Source organism: Pleurodeles waltl, chromosome 4_1 (assembly GCF_031143425.1).
Source record: "Pleurodeles waltl isolate 20211129_DDA chromosome 4_1, aPleWal1.hap1.20221129, whole genome shotgun sequence".
Classification (NCBI taxonomy): Eukaryota; Metazoa; Chordata; class Amphibia; order Caudata; family Salamandridae; genus Pleurodeles; species Pleurodeles waltl.
This window is the reverse complement of record NC_090442.1, coordinates 851867605-851886884: the sequence shown is the minus strand read 5'-3', so window position 1 is coordinate 851886884 and position 19280 is coordinate 851867605.

The following is a 19280-nucleotide window of genomic DNA, read 5'->3' as shown; positions in this document are numbered from 1 at the left end:
ATCACCCTGATTGGGCCCCATAGATCCTGCTTGCTTCCCAGCCCTCTGAAGGGGATTCTGACACAAGGAAAGTGATATAGTGTATGGCTCCTCCATTACTCCTTTAGTACACATGGTCCCTGGAGGCGGGTGGGGTGGTCATGGAGGAGGAGGGGTTCTTAAAAACATTAAATTGTATCAATACTAAACTCTTTCCTGTTGCACTCTATGGTAAATCTTTGTTTAAAACAACCCACTGATTTATATGTACTGTTGTACAGTTCTGTATGGTAGTGTTGCTAGTGAATGAAAGGCCTTTTTTGTCTTTAAGGTACTTATCTTGTCTTTCCTATGCCCCTGTTTGAGTGCTACATTTCTACCCGCTTGGAGTAAACATGCAAGGACTATACTGTTTCTTAGAATGAACTGTTTTCTAATTCCTGAAGCCTGACCTCTACACAACCATGTTTACATGCAGTCTTTTCCAAAGAACTGTGATTTCCAAACTGGCTACCTTAATAATCTGTGGCATTAAGGTACAAATGAAATCACTTAATACTCCCAGAATTATTACTACTGTTGCCGGATAGGGGGACTGGCCAATAACAACAGGACAAATAGGAGGTTGTTATGCGAGTTTGGAGCTTATACTGGTGCGGCTCCTCCATTAGGGGGGAGGAGCGATGCCCTCTCCCAGCAGCAGTCACTGCAAATCACCTTTAACAAACAAAACAATAATAAACTATGTTTATTATCATTTAGTTTGTTAAAGGGGCGGGGCATTAGGGATGACGATGATGAGAGGAGTGCACTGTGCACCCCCCTCACTGTGCATGTATGTTTGGCTGGCCATCTCAGTCCGATCAAACAGACATGTGCAGTAGGCACTCTCTAGCCCAGAAACACAGTTGCCGGGCTAGAAAGAGCATGCACAGGCTCAGCAGTATGCTTTGAGCAGCGTCAGGATTGGCCACAGGGCAGGCTGGGAGCCTGTGCCTGCAGTGCAGTCAAGGAGCCGCGTGGCGGCAGCGGCAGCAAAGCAGGAGAGTGATTTTTCTTTTTTTTTCTTTTTTATTAATTCACCCCCGCTTCCCTGCCCAACACTCCCCCCCCCAACCCCCCACCCCCAATCCCCCCCCTGCGCCACCCCAACAAAGCCCCACAAGTCACTCCTGAGTGTATAAACCCTTTGCCGGTCGTCAGCATATACATCGTAAAAAATTGTACCCACCCCAAAAAAAAAAAAAAACTAACGCTAAAGGAGCAACATAAATGTTACACAAAATCGAATCCTGATGTAGCCCCATTTCACTGGCAGAGTAGCTGATTTTTTTGTGCCAAAATAAATAATTTGCTACCTTCCTTGTAGAAAGATTTCAAGCCATCTAATTTCTGATTTTCGTAAACTGAATCTTTTGTATAATATATAAAATGATACAAAAACACCTATTACATTAAATAACTATTATTGTACAGCATGCTCCTATTTTAAACTACAGTTATGTTGATTACGGCATTTACTGAAATACGTGGCAAAGTCTTCCTTGTCAAAGGAATATAAATTATTTAAATAGATTGTATAACTATTCAAAGTAAATCTTAATTTGGAGTGCTGGCTTAAGTTAGAAACTTCATAACATTTAACATTTGAAAAACAGTTTCTCTTGAAAAACCCTAATGGTATACTACACCACTTAAATGCTTAAGTGCAGGAAATAAATCTGTATTCTGCAATACCAAAAGTATTTATGTTTTCAATATTTGCATTTGGTCCCATCGTTGAGTTCTAGCCGTATGCCAATTTGACAGATTTCTTTGGCCTTTATTAACAGATACCCAGAGCTGTATCCCATTGGCTAAGGGGGGACATGATACTGTACTGGTTAATTATTGGTTTTCAGGGTGGTACTAAACCCGCAAGTACCGGACTAGGTAATCCCAGGCTCAGAGAAACTGACCCCTGACCTGACAGAGAGGCTGGTGGGGCTCGGGATAGCCGCTGTGCCACTTCCACACGCGTCATCTTCTTGGCGCACAGGAGAAATAGCAAATTCTACCCTTAACATCTCTCTATTTCACGCCCTCCCTCCCTGCTACTCCACACCCCCACTATCACACCACTTGGCAAAACAAAGCTAGCACATTAATAAGTGGGCGAAAACACACAATGGCTGGCATCAGTAATTCCAGCCTCCCGTATCCATGCATCAAAATAAGAGGAACTTGTAATATTTCCTTTGTTCTTTGTATAAATTGTGACCCCTTTTGTGCATTGTGGCCTGTAATTCTCAGAACATCAAATCACCATGTGCATAGACCCTAAGATGTTACAATGTAGCCTTAAAGTTCAGAATGATAAATAGCACCACAGTGATACTTTTGTAGCACCCCAGAAAACAAAGTCAATGGGCCTGATTCACAAAGGGACCGCACTCGTGGAGGAGGCCCCACATTGGCAGAGTCTCTGCACTCGGGCTCAAAATTCCAAACTGAGAATCCTCATTATGGAGGAGTGCCTATTGACTTGCCAGTGCTTGTTTTCTATAGTATTCATTTTTCAGATGCTTTTGTCCACACTTGCTGTCCAGTGACTCCCGGCCACTCACTGACATTTTTCAGATGAAAAATATTCCCTTATGCATTCTAATGGAGGCAGAACAAAGAAAAATAGTGAGAATAAAATACCTATGTAGTTTGGTCCAAGATGTGATTGACAGAGTCTGAAGGTTCTGGGCAAAAGAAGCCATCGACTGAAGGATGCTGATCCAAAGCCTTACAAACAGAGACACTGGCACATCAACATCTTTATTAAAACTGGTATACAGGAACTAATATATAATTAATTTTTTTGTTGCCTAATAGTTTTTGAACATGTACCTTGTTTTATATTCACTTCATGTGTAATGAGTTATCTGGAATGCAGATCAAGGTTAACTCCCTTTCTTTCAGGATTTTTGTAATAGAGAACAATGCTTTTTTGTAATTTAGCAGAAATAATTGGCTTACAACGGAGAATGCTTCCACACTCATTTGAGAGAGTTTACCGCTTAATCACAATAAATATTGGTTAAAGCTCAGTGGGGGGTAGCCTAACCCAGTTTAGCACTTCAGTGGCACTCATTTTACCTGGCTACTAGCAGACCAAAGCCCATATTTATACTTTTTTAGCGCTGTATTTGCGCCATTTTTTGACGCAAAAGCGGCGCAAACATAAAATACAATTGCATTTTGTAAGTTTGTGCCGCTTTTGCGTCAAAAAGCGGCGCAAATGCGGCGCTAAAAAAGTATAAATATGAGCCCAAATGTTTTTAAAACATTTTGGTCTTTCAAATGTTAGGGAATTAGATCTCAGATTTAGGACAGTAGGAAGGCAAAACCATTGGGCTTTCTCTTCATTTCTGTGGTAGTTTACTCGAGAAGGTGGCCCAGTTTAGTGATATGCCACTGATTAGTTAAGGGGCCAGAAAATTCACCATTCGGGGTTGAGGATTGACCTATTTCACTCAAGAGAATATCAGTGAGCCCTTATTTCTTGATGTGTCACAATGTTCTACCTTTCCACAGATTCTTCAGGACTGGAGATTGTTTCTGGAGCAGATCCTAATGTTCTCTGGCTTATTCTCCACAATTATATTTCATCTTCTTGACTGAGGTCATGGGAACCGACCTTTACCTGGAGGGCAAAGACCTCTTTGCCCAAAGGATCCTTACTGCTCATCTCAAACCTATTCCCTGGGTTTTGAGTTTTAACTGCAGTAGGAAAGGATATTTCAAAGAGATCTTGAATTTGCCTCTCATATGCGTATTCTGTGCTGTCTCAATTAACACTTGTGAACTAATTTGTATCATCTTTCTCAATATTGTTCATTGTTCTCTCGATTTTTGTTCCTAGTCTTTTTCATGAAACCCTGGTGGTAAGGAGTCCTCTGGCTTGAAACAGTGAGGATGTCAGCAGGTGGAAAACAAGGTCACTGAAAAAACTGTTTTTATACAACTGTCAAATCTAGTAGTGAACCCAAGGAATGCTGAGATAATGAATAAATTGAGTTTAGTGCTTGTTGCAGCATGCGCACAGAACACAAATCGGATATTTTACTGTAGCTGATTCAAATTAAACAGCCTGAAAGCAACATTCTTTATTTTTTACTGCTGCATTCAAGCAAATATCTCCCTGAATGGTTCTAACTAGTCAAAATTTGCAATCATCCAGATGTGCAGAAAAGGAAGAATGCTGGAAAATTAAAATATATTTTTCAGGGACATGGCCAAAGCTCTTCCTTGGCTTCAATTGTCACTGGGTCCCAGAGATTCCGTTATTAGCTGGCATAACAATGGTCATTGCTTGTGTTGCCACTACTGGTATGGTTGTTGTTCCATTGGCCAAGAAGGCTTTCCTTTTTTAGAATTCTGAGAAAGTGGATTATTAGTTGACGTGGATGATAGTCTTCTTCAAGTATTGATGACACTATTCCTTACAAGGTCCCTTTGGTTCTCAATAATTTAAATCTTAGCTCAACCCTTGTTAGCTGTAGCTTTACATTCAACTTAGAAACTGTTCTGAAAGTCATGATGCTTTCAGTGGTCATACCAGCAAGTTGAGTCTGACTGGCAGTGTATTAAAATGGCTGCTCTGTTCACTCACTATGTCCCAGATTTGGCAAGGACACAATCAGGGCATATTGCTCATGCAGCTATTCCCTCACATATAAAATGGTGCACCCTTCCGTAGGGCTGTAAGGCTTGCCAGAGGGATGTCTTACCCATAGTGTATGCAGTCTATGGTGGACAGAGCTCCCAGGCAATGTGCCATGTAGAGTTTGTGTTTTAGGTTTGCACCAGTACACCTAGCCTGCAATGGCAGTGCTGGGGGCACCTGGATGCATTGCCCTAGAGGGTGGCACAGTCAATGCTGCTGTCCTCAGTGACCTACCCATAGTACCCCATGACCTGGGTACCTAAGTACATTTTACTAGGGACTTGTAGTGGTGGCTAATAGTGTATCCAATTATGCTAAGGCATCACAACAGTTTTTGAAAAAGAGATCTGGCCCAGGGAACCTGGTTAGCAGGGGCCCTGGGCATTACAACCTCTAGGCTACATCATACATTAGGCAAAAAGTGGGGGCTAACCATGTCAAAAAAAGGCATTTTCTCACAGAGACTGCTGCCCATTTCCCAACCAATGAGGTAAAAGCTCCCAAAATGTCCCCTACCCACCTTTGCAGCACTTCCTGTGTTTCTTTCTGCAAAGTGCGCCACTGTGCCTCTCTCACCTAAAATCAATATGGCAGAGCTTTTCTTCCCTTGTGCAGAGCTCTGAGCACACCCCTTACATGTGGCCTAGAGAAATGAGAAACTCTCCTTACAAACCAGTTGTGCAACAGGTTCATTCCCACTCCCCTGGAATTGGTGCCACTGCTGCTACTTGCACAATGGCCGGGCTAGACCTGAGTGCAAGTGACACCTGCCTGTGACAGGTGATGCCCCTTTGAAGCTTCTGCAGAAGGTAGGCACATCCCCCAGAGTATCCTGTCAGGAGGAGGTCCCACCTTCCCCAAGCCAAAGCCCTTTTGTTCCCTTTTGTAGTAGCCATTCTCACCTCCCAATAGGAGGCTGGTAGGCTACCAGGTGGCAGTTGGGGATTAAGGGGGTCATTCTGACCCTGGCGGTCATGGACCGCCAGGGCCAACGACCGCGGAAGCACCGCCAGCAGGCTGGCGGTGCTTCTGGGGCCATTCTGACCGCGGCGGTACAGCCGCGGTCAGAACAGGGAAACCGGCGGTTTCCCGCCGGGTTCCCGCGGCCCCAGGGAATCCTCCACGGCGGCGCTGCAAGCAGCGCCACCATGGGGATTCCGACCCCCTTCACGCCATCCTGTTTCTGGCAGTTTTGACCGCCAGAAACAGGATGACGGGAACGGGTGTCGTGGGGCCCCTGAGGGCCCCTGCAGTGCCCATGCCACTGGCATGGGCACTGCAGGGGCCCCCTAACAGGGCCCCATTAAGATTTTCAGTGTCTGCTTGGCAGACACTGAGAATCGTGACGGGTGCAACTGCACCCGTCGCACACCAGCAACTCCGCCGGCTCCATTCGGAGCCGGCTTCCTCGTTGCTGGTGCTTTCCCACTGGGCGGGCGGGCGGCCTTTTGGCGGTCGCCCGCCAGCCCAGCGGGAAAGTCAGAATGACCGCCGCGGTCTTTTGACCGCGGTACCGTCTTCTGGCGGTTCCCGCCAGGCGGGCGGCTTCCGCCGCCCGCGGGGGTCAGAATGACCCCCTAAGTCTGTAAAGGCTGCTAGAGACTTAGGTAGGAAAATGCCAACTTTCCAAAAGTAGTATTTTCAAAATGATAATTTCAAATCCGACTTGACAAATAGTTTCGATTTTAAATTACTATTTATTTGAGTCCATGAGACATGGTTTTAGCTATCCCCAATTTGAAGTTATGCATTATAAAGTATTATAATGTAACCCAGTATTTTGCTACAGGAGGACAGGCTATGCCGCAGTGAAAAATGGCTTTGAACGTTTTTCATTACCAGGACATGTAAAATGTAACTACATGTCCTACTTTTTAAATACTATGCACCGCCCTATGTCCAATCAGGGCCTACCTTAGGGATGACTTATAAACAGTAAAAAGGCAGATTTAGACTTGTTGAAAGCTTTAATTTGTTAAGTCAAATGTTCAGTTTTAAAACTGCACACAGGCTACAGTGGCAGTCCTGAAGACATCCTTTGCAATGTCACTTTAGCGGTGGCATTAGAGGTGCTGCAGCCCACTAGTGACATTTAACTTACAGGCCCTGGATGCACTGAATACCATATAGTAGGGATTTATAGGTATGCTAAATGTGCCACCTAGGATATGTAACAAATTTAACTCGTTTTTAGGGGTTGGAATACATGAAAGGGGGCTTGGTTAGCAGGGTTCCAGTGGACAACAGAATTATCAAAATCAGTTCAAAAAATGAGGGTGGTCATTCAAAAAGAGTCATTTTCCTGCGATAATGTTCATTCCTATAGGTTCTTTTGGGCCCCAGAGCTTTGTTGTGTCTGGCATGGTATTTTCTGTATGTCATAATAGTATCCAAACCACTTGAAAGGCAGTACTTGAACCTCTACATCCAGGACATACCGCTACATACGGAGGAGAAACTCGGATTAGGGGTGGTCCCTAAAAAGGATGAAGGCTTTCTGAACTCCCTTAATCTAGGTTTGGTTCCAACTAGGGCAGTGGATATCATGGATAGAGGTCCGAGTACAGCCTTTCAAGTGTGCTGAATACTTTTGTGATACATAGCTAGCCAGGGAGCGTTTATTTCCAACACCTAAAATATTTATCTTCCTTCTTCCCCTTTTTTGTGTGGTAACAGTAACTCTCTGGTCATATCCCTTTATATCTAGAAGTACAGTTTTTTCTCGAATTGGTCCTCTAAGTAGTGTTCCATACAGCACTGATGGTTTGCGTTATGCCTTTGGCATGCTCAATGCATCTAGATGCAAATTTAACAATTTCCGCCAGTGGGGGTGAAAAGGGGTTAAAGTAGATGTGAGTAAAGGGTGGTTGCCTGTAACTATTTCACTTTTTGCATGCTTGCGAAGCTGAAAGCATTTCAAACAGAAGCCCATTGTGTGAGAAAAAAGTAACGTAAATAGATCATACATTATCTTGAGTGATGGACTTATGCTCGAGAGTAGGGCATTGGGAGCTGATGGGTGCAGCAGTTGACAAGATACATTGGGCCTGATTACAACTTTGGCGGAGGGAATTAATCCATCCCAAATGCGATGGATATCCTGCCCGCGGTATTACGAGTCCATTTTATCCTATGGAACTCGTAAAACGGTGGGCAGGATATCCGTCACATTTGGGACGGATTAACCTCCTCCACCAAAGTTATAATCAGGCCCATTAGGTCTGGGTGTCAAAGGGAGATCCACAACACACGGATCGATGTTCAATATTCTGTATAACCACTGAATATGTAAATTATTCCATTTAAATTCTTGGTATTGAGAGAGCGTATTTTGATATTACATATTATAGACGTGAAATGCTTATGTCTAACAATGCTGTATTAATAAAACATTTATTAATAGCGTATTCATAAAAATGGAGAATCGTTCACATGTATAAACTAATGTCAACTGTAAGGAATAATCGTTTATAGTTTGCCTAACTGAGCACATTAAAATGTATAAAACTGCATTCATTAAACTCGTATATCTTAAGTTAGCATGAGCAGAAGCTGTGTAGCACTCATATTAAAGGCGTATTTTTCCTGTTTCTTCAGTGTGCAGAACTTGCAAACGACCATAACCCAGCTATTGTTCTCTCTGTATTAGTTCGTAACATAGGGATAATTTCCCATCCGCATGCTAACATCTTTTAGTATAAAATGATTGTGCTTCGAAACATTTGTAGATACTTCCAAGGACAATGAGACGAGGGAACGAGAACTTTTAACCTGAGACGTGTGCCAAGCTGATGAAGTAACCCTGGATATGCCACCTACGAAAGACCGATTATGAAGACCAATCAGAAGACGATATATTATCGAGAGATGACAAATGCATGACTTAATGTTTAATTTGATAGGTTAACAATGATGGGGTGTACTGACTAACCAATTGAATTTTGGGGGAATGAATTACTAGAAAGGGATAAAAAACCCATGACACAGGAAATAACCAGACATTAGGTAGGGAATGATATTGATTACATCCCGAAACTCTGTCACACTATTCTGTGATTTGAGACTTAGACAAACCATCCTTGCCCATATTACTGCCCCTTACACTTTTCTCCTTAAGAAGAGAGTGTCTCTTGCCTCTAACTTAGATAGACTGACGGCGATCTAATTGATGTCCTGAAGACGAAGTCTGATCCTGAATGCTGACTTAATCAGAGGAGGGTAATTATATAAAATTGCTAATGAGAACTCATTTTGCCTTTCTTTCTAGGTACCAACTGCTGTATGTTTTGATAGAGACCTTAGTTAGATGTTTTCCAAATTGGTGTTAAAAATTGTTTTGCATGACGCCCAACATGCTAATGCTAATTAGAGGTTAGACGAGGTATTTCATTCTGACTGACAAACTGACGTGACTGACGTGGTGCTATGCTGAACTAGTATCTTAGAAAGTTCGATGTGTTATAATCTACTTATATCTATCTGATTATCTATGCTAGTGATCTTTGCATTATCGAAAGCTTATTATGGTTGCCATCTTGTAATCGTGTTTATATGTTTATTGACTTTGAGATTAATGCCTTTACTACTAGATTGTAATCAATAGGGAATAAAACTCATAAACTTCATTAAGGTGTGGTTATTCATGACTGAAAGGTCATGGTTGCGCCGAATGTTTATTAATGTCTAAAGTAAAAGATATTTTGGTGTTAAACGTTGACAATGTTATTGACATATTGATTGATATTTTGATCAGTTATCTCGTCCTACGGTGTCTCACCACTGGGCCCAAAGATTCATTGGCCTAAAACGAGTCCTGATGTGTATAAATTGACATAGACGGACGCGTTAACAGTTCTGGTAGCAGAATACGGTTTGGCCCTTGGGGGCCCTAGGACGGAGTTTTCACTGTTCAATTGTTTTCTTGTGATAATGCAAATTGGAAAGATGATGAGTTGCTAGATCTGCCATGGGCTTTCCCGGGATCTCGGAGCCTGCCTAAATGAGTTGGGAATGTTCTCGGCGCCATAGTATGTGTGGTTAGGGTTTTGCGCTTATTAAATCTTATGCACTTTGCAGGTGATTGTGAATACTTGAGTGTGTTTAGGCTAAATAAAAGTTGTGTAGAAGGAGTGGGCGTACTCCACAGCATGAGAGTAGGGAAGTCGGCGTACTTCATGTGAATGTAGCGCTTGTTGCTCAAAATTATCCACGTGGTTGGTTGTTGTATACGGGCCTATTGAGGTCTAAGACTCCGGAGTATGATGTTAAAAATGGTTTATGTTGTGATCTGTGCGGTTTAGTAGGTCAATCGGGCGTGGTTGACAGATCGAGTTTCGAGTTATGATGCATGCGTGTAACCTTCGATGGAGATTTGACAAGTTCTAAAGTGCACTAGAAGGAGTCATTGACAAGTCGAGAGTAGGATTTGCAGGACGAATTCTGCTTGCGTACGAGGGAACTGAGAAGGAGAGAGTAGCGGCCGAGGCTTCAAGTGAAATCTCTGTAAAGTTCTGAAGTGAATGTGTTACCCTTCCTGTAGTAAACTGGCAGATTTGTGTTGTCATTCAAGTGCTAGCAATAATTTGCATTAGTTGTATGAGTTGTAAGGAGTTAGTGAGGTGTGGACAAGCCGCAAGACTTTGTCAGCTGCAGTGTGTGTGAGTGTGACGTCAGTGGTGCCGCGCTGGGATAGGTCAGATGTCGAGAGGGGTCGCGCACGGATTGGCTGCCGTCCGTGAAAGGCAATAGGTTGAGCAAAGGGTAGGTGAAGAGTGTCCTGGGAACAAAGCCGTTTCTGAGCAAAAATTAAATAAAATGAATTTTGTTAAGGCATTTAAAAGCGCATTGAAAGGAGATATGTATATCGTTGCGACTGATGGGGAACCTACACCACCTGAGGGTACGCCAGCTTACACAGTTATGGAGGAAAAGGGTGTTGCACCGTGTTTATGGATAAAACAATGGCGTAAACTGACAGAGAAAGAAGGGTGTCTAGCGTTTCCTGAACATGGAACGTTTAATCAAAAGGTTTTAGAAAATCTGAGGTGGATGTTAAGTACGCAGCAACCACCTCCTCGACCAGCACAGTATGAGGCTTTGGCAATTTGGGACCTGATGGCTCTTAAACATAGACAAGAAAGATTTCACAGGAGACTGACAAGAGCTGAAAAATCCTATGCAGAGGCTAGGTGGGATAATGAGAACAAAATGTGGAGACGAGGAATAATGGATGGGTTGAAGCTGTTTCCGGCAATAACCCAGGGAGAGGAAACACAGGGAAAGAAAGCTTCTTGCAAAACTGATAAAGAGCCAGTCAAACACAAAGAGAATAAAAAATCTTGGGAAGAAGAGGACGATTCAGATGATGAGGCGTTTATGGATAGGCTGTTACATGATCGTCCGCCACCATACGCGGTGAACGACCGTGCTCCAAGTACTAGCTTGGATCCTGGGAACCAGATGAAAGAAAAGGGTGCTACTGATACAGTGCAGTCTAGCGATACCGCTTTGATACAGAATGGTGTCAGTGTACCCACTGCTCCAGACCCGCCGATACAGTTACAGCCTCCACCACAGATAAAAAGAATTTATCCCGATGTTCCAGTACTCGAGACTACTACGAACTTGGTGGTGCAGCCAGACCCGATATATACAAAGCCTCGGTTAGTGCAGATTGAATCAACTCCGCAGTTAGTGTCACAACCGCCGAAACTGATACCTGGGTATAACCCAGTAGCGGGTCCTTTAAAAGAACCTGCACCAGGATTATTAAATCAGACTTATGGTGTTGAAGCTCCAAGAAGCTTGGGAGCAGGCCAGACACCTGGCGCTATATCACTACCCATTACAGTTGGTCCCCCGGTGCCGTTGTATGCACAGGAGAAAACAAGGATGTGTGAACAGGGAGTCCTAACTCATGAAATGATAAGAGGAGGGCCTATTATAACTCCACAAATAATGGCACAAGGAGGACAGGCTTGTGAACAATCAAGACCCTTAATGGACCTTAGTCCAATAGGGGCACCTCTTGAAGCAATGCGACAAGCAGGATTGGGAGTATTGACTCCCCAAACTATGAGTACAAGTACCTCATACACTCCAATTATACATGCAGGGAACATTTCACTGCAGGGTTTTACAGTACAACAGCTAAATGAATGGTTAGAGAAAACATGCACATCACAAAGGGCTACAGCAGCTGCAATCGAACCTGAGAAAGAGAAACACGATGAATACCTAAATCTAGTACGACTAGGAGCAGAAGCTGCTGAATTGGTGGAAGGAACAGTGGGTGTAAATAGATTAGAGTCTTACACTGAGGCAGAATTAAGGTACCTATGTCCAAAAATCACCAAAGAAGTAGGCAAAGTACATCCGAAATTAACGAATTTGGCAGACAAATACAATATCGACATTGGGAACACAAAACATTTGAAACGGAGTTACAGATTAGATTTTGACTCAAAAGATTTTGAGCACATGAGATCTGCAGGCATGAAGACACATTTGAAAGAGCTGCTGCAAAGCGCACAAATTTGGGGAGCACTAGAGAAATGGGAAGGCAGATGGATGAAGAAAAAGGATAAGGGAAAAAGAGATAGTCCAGTATCTAATGAAACAACCGTCACACCGAACTTAGAGACAGTAAAAATCCTACCTATGAGAGAAACAGCTGGTGGTGTTTTGGTGCATGTGCCTTGGTCCAGGGGAGACATTTTGTCCTTTACGAATGATTATCCCAGGTTAAGAGAAAAACCGATCGAGTGGTATCAACAGACAGATAGATTCGTGAAGCTTGCGAAGTGTCTCTGGGAAGACTTAAATACCTTGCTCGAGATTATTGTTCCGCCAGATTTATGGCTTGAATGCAAGAGAGGGGTAGATTGGCCCACAAAGGAACCAGCAAGGGATAGAGTGACTGGAGCGCCTTCTGAAGAGGTGATGAAATATTATCATAAAGTAATTGAGTTTTTGAAACAAAAGGTGTCGCCGAAGGTGACTGATTGGCAGAAAATTGACCGGACCTCTAAAGAGGTTAAAGAGTCAATACATGCATATTACGAAAGATTGTTAAAGGCATTCAAACATTACAGTGGTACTGAAACAATTGAGCCGAAGGACATGAATCATCTTGTGTTCAGATTTGTCGAAGGGCTGAGACCGGAGGTCAGCCAAATGATTAAAAATCATTTGATTTGTTGGCAAGCTAAACCGATTGATGAGGTATTGCAGTACGCGAAATACTGTAGTGACGAAATTGAGTTAAAACAGAAAAAGTTGAAGGAGAAGGTGATGGTGATGCAGATAAGAGCTGCACAGGCTGGAATACAGGGAAACGGTGTTCAGCAAATGATACAGCAACAACCGCAATTGAATGGTGTGTTTCAGGCACAGCCAAGAGGTAGAGGTCGAGGGTTTGTGAACCGTGGTGCGGACATGAATAATGTTGTTGTTCAAGGTGATGGTCAAGGAGTGAAAAAGATGTCACCATGCCATGCGTGCGGGGGCGTGGGACATTGGAAACGGGATTGTCCAAATATAATGCAGGATGGTACGGTTCAGCAGAGTATCAATGCCGGTACATTGCAAAATTCACGAGGTCCAAGAATGAGACACCCGAATCAGAACTATCAAAATAATTTGGTACAAATGACAGGGGCACAACCTATGCAGCAAATGCAAATGTCGCGTTTCCAAACAGTGTCAGTACAACCGATGCAACAGCAGATCCCTATGGTGCCTAGACAGCAAATGCAGTTACCCCTAGCTCCGATGGGACAGCAGCAGGTGATGCTTCCTCAACAGGTCACAGGTCAAGTAACAAGTCAAAACAACACTGTACAACAATTCCCACTAAGAGGTGAAAATGAGATGAATGGGGACTGGTCAGATGATAGCTCAGACAGTGAAGAGTGCAGACTCGCTGCATCCTTAGAGGTAGACCAGAGAGGCCCATATGTGGAGGGAAAAGTAATGGGCTACAAAGTCTCATTTTTAGTTGATACAGGAGCTACACGCTCTACTGTTCGCAGTGCAGAGGTACCAAGATTACCTCTCTCTGGGCGCACCATACGAGTGGTTGGTGTGGCTAATCAGTACCTGACTAATCCAATCACTGACCCAGTGCAGGTTGAAATTGGAAATTTCCAGGGCCTGCATAGATTTGTCGTGTGCGATTCAAGTCCAGTATCCTTGTTAGGAAGAGACTTATTGTGCAAAACCAAATGTTCAATTACCTGTTCCGATGGTGGAATAGAGGTTCAGACAAACAGTGATGACGAGGCAGATGAGGGTCAGCTTATGGAAGAAGGAGGAGAGATGAATGAGGATTACCCTCTAATTACCCTTTTTCCAGTGTTCACCTTGATCGATCTACCTGCTGATCTGCAAGGATCGGTGATAGAGAAAGTGTGGGATTTGACTGGAAAGGAGGTTGGATTAATAAAGGGAGTAAAACCAATCAAGGTGCAGATAAAGCCGAATGCAGTATTCCCCCAACTGTCACAATATCACATGACTCAGGATGTCCTTATTGAAGTGACACAGATAATTGCAGATTTTCTCAGACTGGGAGTTTTGAAAGAAGTCCTGAGTAGTCCGTGTAACTCTCCGATTATGGGTTTGAGAAAGCCCTGTGGGAAAGTTCGAATTGTGCAGGATTTGAGAAAAATAAACAAAATAGTGGTAAAATGCTGCCCTGTGGTTCCCAACCCAGCAGTAATAATGTACCAAGTTCCTTGTGATGCTGAGTGGTTTACCGTAGTAGACCTATCACAAGCGTTTTTCTCGATTCCACTTCAAGAGGACAGCCAGTTTTTGTTCAGTTTCAAATTCCTGGATAAGGTATACAGTTGGTGCAGAATTCCTCAGGGATTTTCTGAGTCACCATCCATCTTCAATCAGATATTGAAGAAGGACTTGGAACCTCTTGTGTTACCTTATAATTCGACTCTTGTGCAGTACATTGATGATTTGTTGATTGCATCCAAAACCAAAGACAACTGTAAATATGATACCATTGCCTTATTGAATCATTTAGGGAAAAACGGACATAAGGTGTCACCTAAAAAGCTGCAGTACTGTCAAAAAGAAGTAAAATATTTGGGGCATCTGATTGAGAAAGGGTCTCGAAGAATATCCAAAGAGAGAATAACAGTTGTTTTACAAATGAATCCCCCAACAACAAAGAGAGATGTCAGAATGTTCTTGGGAATGGTGGGCTACTGTCGCCAGTGGATACCCAACTTCTCGATCATTTCAAAACCATTAACAAAACTGACAGGAAAGGAAGTTAAGGATGAACCATACACAATCACATTGACAAAAGAAGAGCTTGAGTCATTTCTAGAGCTGAAAGAATGCATGTGCAGAGCTCCAGCATTAGGAATGCCTGATTATGAGAAGCCATTTTTGTTGTTCTGTCATGAACGTGATGCTTGTTCTTTGTCTGTTTTAACACAGGTCCATGGAGATGCAAATCGCCCTGTAGCATATTTTTCGGCTACTTTGGACCCTGTCGCAGCAGCCTTACCGGGTTGTTTGCGAGCAGTCGCAGCAGTTGGTCAAAGTCTTTCACAATGCGAGGGCATAGTTATGGGATATCCCCTAACAGTATTGGTTCCACATTCTGTCGAAATTTTGCTGACACGAACTAAGACACAACACATGACAAATGCCCGACTTACCAAATATGAGACAATTATTCTGGGATCACCAAATGTCACATTGAAAAGGTGCACTGTACTGAACCCGGCAACTCTACTTCCCATTGAGAATACAGAAATAAAAGATGGGGAAGAATTTGAGCATGATTGTCTGGAGGTAACTGAGCTCAGTACCAAACCTTGCTCAGATATAAAAGATACCCAGTTAAAGGAAAACGATTACATTATGTTCGTTGATGGGTCCTGTCTAAGAGATTCATCAGGAACCTTGAGAGCTGGTTATGCAGTATGTACCATATCCGGTATAGTCGAAGCCTCCTGGCTCGAGAAAGCGTTTTCTGCACAAGTGGCAGAATTGATAGCTCTCACAAAAGCCTGCCATGCTGCTGTAAATCTAAAGGTCACAATCTATACAGACAGCAGATACGGATTTGGAATTGTGCATGATTTTGGTCAACTCTGGTCACAAAAAGGGTTTATGACATCCTCTGGTTCACCAGTGAAAAATGGAGAACAGATAAGAGATTTGTTACATGCGATTCAGTTGCCTCTTGAAATTGCTGTGGTGAAATGCAATGCTCACACCAGATCACAAGATTTTGTGTCAATGGGGAATGGTTATGCAGACCAGGTTGCCAGATTTTGTGCATTAAACTGTATATCCTTTAAAGAACAAAGGGAACTGTTACCACAACCTGAGAATGACACAACCTTAAGTCTAGCATTATGAGTGGTTGATACCTTAGACGAATTAAAGACACTACAAAGCCACGTTGGTAAGGAAGAAAAACGTTCTTGGCAAAAAATGCAGTGTGTACAGAGAGAAGACGATATTTGGGTATCAAGAGAGGGAAAACTAGTGTTGCCAAACAGTCTTCTGTCACAATTTGCCCGATTGTATCATGGGCAGGCTCATTTGGGAAGAGATGCCATGATCAGATCATTTAAGATTGATTCGTTCAATCCAAGATTTAGACATGCCGCAGAAATCACTTGTCACAGATGCGTCATTTGTCAACAAATGAACGCTGGAAAAGGAACTGTGGTAACCTTGAGCCACATTGGGAGAGCTGGTGGTCCATTTAATAAGATCCAAATGGATTTCATTGAAATGCCTGTTTATGGAGGTCTGAGATACGTGCTGGTGATTGTGTGTGTTTTTAGCCATTGGATTGAGGCATATCCCACACGTAGGAATGACAGTCTCACAGTTACAAAACTACTACTCAGAGAATTAATACCCAGATTCGGGTTTCCGGTTTCTATAGAATCAGATAGGGGAAGACACTTCGACAATGAGGTGATTAAACTCCTGTGTGCCGCACTCAACATTGAACAAAAGCTGCATTGTAGCTATCGCCCTGAAGCTTCAGGACTAGTCGAACAGATGAATGGTACTTTGAAATCAAGACTAGCAAAAATGTGTGCAGCAACAAACATGAAGTGGCCAGATGCGTTACCTCTAGTGCTGATGTCTATGAGAAACACGCCAGATAAGAAAACAGGATTGTCCCCACATGAAATCCTCATGGGCAGAGCAATGAGGTTACCGGCGGTACCTGCAAATGCACTAGTGAATATTACAAATGATATGGTGTTGGATTACTGCAAAAGTTTGGCTGACATGATTCGCTCTTTCTCTCACCAGGTGGAAGCTAACACGTTACCACCAATCGGCGAACCAGGACACTCTCTGCAAGCTGGAGATTGGGTGGTTGTCAAGAAGCACGTAAGAAAATCGTGTCTTGAGCCGCGTTGGAAAGGGCCATATCAAGTGATATTGACGACCACTACTGCTGTGAAGTGTGCCGGGGTTCCCAACTGGATACATGCCAGTCATACAAAAAGGGTAGCGTGTCATGTTGAAGAGGAACTTGAAAATTCCGGTGCAGCAACCTCAAGAGGAGAAGTCTCAGAGTCAGAGATCAGTCAAGAAGGATCTGAGACTACAGGAGAGCCCGCTGAGAACAGCCGTGTCCCTCAAACTATCAGAGAGTTCGAGAGAGGTGACGAAGTGCCAATCTCAGTAGAGGCAGCAGGAGAACAAAGTCAAGGAGAAGTTCTCCCAGAAGCAGACGAATACAATTCAGAAACTGAATACAGTGTCGAACAAGAAGAGAGAGATGAAGAAGTGTCAAATTTAATTCAGAACGAATCAAGATCTGCCGAACGAGTTCCAAGCCTATCAGGAGAAAACACCATATTAACAGAGGAGGGTGCTGTTCAAGGTACTGAAGGAAAACGCCGAAGTAAGACGAACAGAGGAGACAATCGGCCAGAAAATTCACACTTTAGAATAAGAGAAATAGCAAATGAAACAATAATAGAGGAAAGTGATACCTCACGAGCAGACGATCTGAGTGAAGGAGAACAGCAAGGTGAACGAAGAATAAAAAGAAAAAGAATAGCAAACAGAAGATATACCGGTCCTGAATGGGCATACGCTACAACCGCTGAATGGCAACAAGAATTCTTAACGTTCTGTTTTGATCGAGAAATACCAGGCCAGTACTACGGTACCTGAAGAAAATACAACAAGAAAAAAAAAAAAAAAGAGAGACATTGAAAATTGTGAAAGCTTAAAAACAAGAGTCTTGAAAAAAAAAAAAAAAACCTAAACTACCGGAAAGTGACATTAAAACCTGATTACGACAAGCTGCTAACCTGAATTGACGAAAAGGGTCCTGGTTTGAGTGAAGATGCTGTAAATTACGCAGAAAGAGTTTGCTACTTAGAGTTGATTGTTGATCTACTGTTTGATTCTATACAAACATGGCTTATAGTAACAAGGGAAGTAAAGTATGTGGCTGGTTAGGATTTATGATAGGTGCTGTATGTACAATAATGATTGTGGGAGTGATTGTAGGAATGCCATGGAGAGAGAGTGAAACTACTAATGCAACTTCAAAACCTGAGACTACTACTACAACTAATAAACTATCACCATGGGAGAAATTCGAGCAAGACACAAAACATCTGCATGCGGGAACTAATCCAAACAGAGAGCTTTCTACTAATGTTTTCTATCGCCTACTAAATGAGTATGTGGAAACCATGAATGCGAAAGACTGTTATGTGTGTACTAAAATTCCTTCATCTGTGCAGGAGGGAGTTACTTATCATAGCCTCCCTCTTACGTATGGGATTAGTTGCAGCTTGCTACTAACAAGATTTTATAATCAAGAGCATGTGCAATATTTTTATTCAAATTTAGATGTTGTGTTTTCTTTTGTGCCTGTTATTGAATTCTTAAATAAGTTAGCTAAAGAGCATGATATAAAAATAGTTAGAGGATTCTTTGAGCCAACACTAACATTTGGAACTGCTTATGCACACCGCAATAACTTGACATGCTTACTGTCTCCTGTAGAGAAAAGCTTTTTAGATCACACAGATGATAGACGCAAAGCACTAAAGGAAAGATTAGAAAAAGGTTTAGAAAAACGCACTTATGCCAATGACTATGCTTATACTGAAATTAAAACACAAGGCAAGTTAGCTATAGATGCATTACACGTAGGTAAACTCTGTATATATAGACCAAAATCTGATCAAGACAATTTGTTTGTGGGAACGAGTGAATGTAGGCATGTATTTTTGTTTCAGAGCAAATGGACCTTTATGTTAAATGGACAAGACCCAGCGATTCCTGGAATCTATTACATCTGTGGGTTAAATGCGTATTACCGTCTCCCTAAGGGATGGTATGGGACATGTTATTTGGGAATAATATTCCCAAAGATCTACCAGATTGATGACTTAAAACAACTACCTAAAACGTCTGAATTACAACATACCAGACAAAAACGAGAATCAGTGGCGGCTGTCATTGGTGATATATTTGGAGCTATAATCCCTTCAGTAGGGGTTATTCTAAATTCTATGAAAATTCAAAAGTTGTCTACTATTGTGGATAACATGCTGACAAATTTCACAGGAGC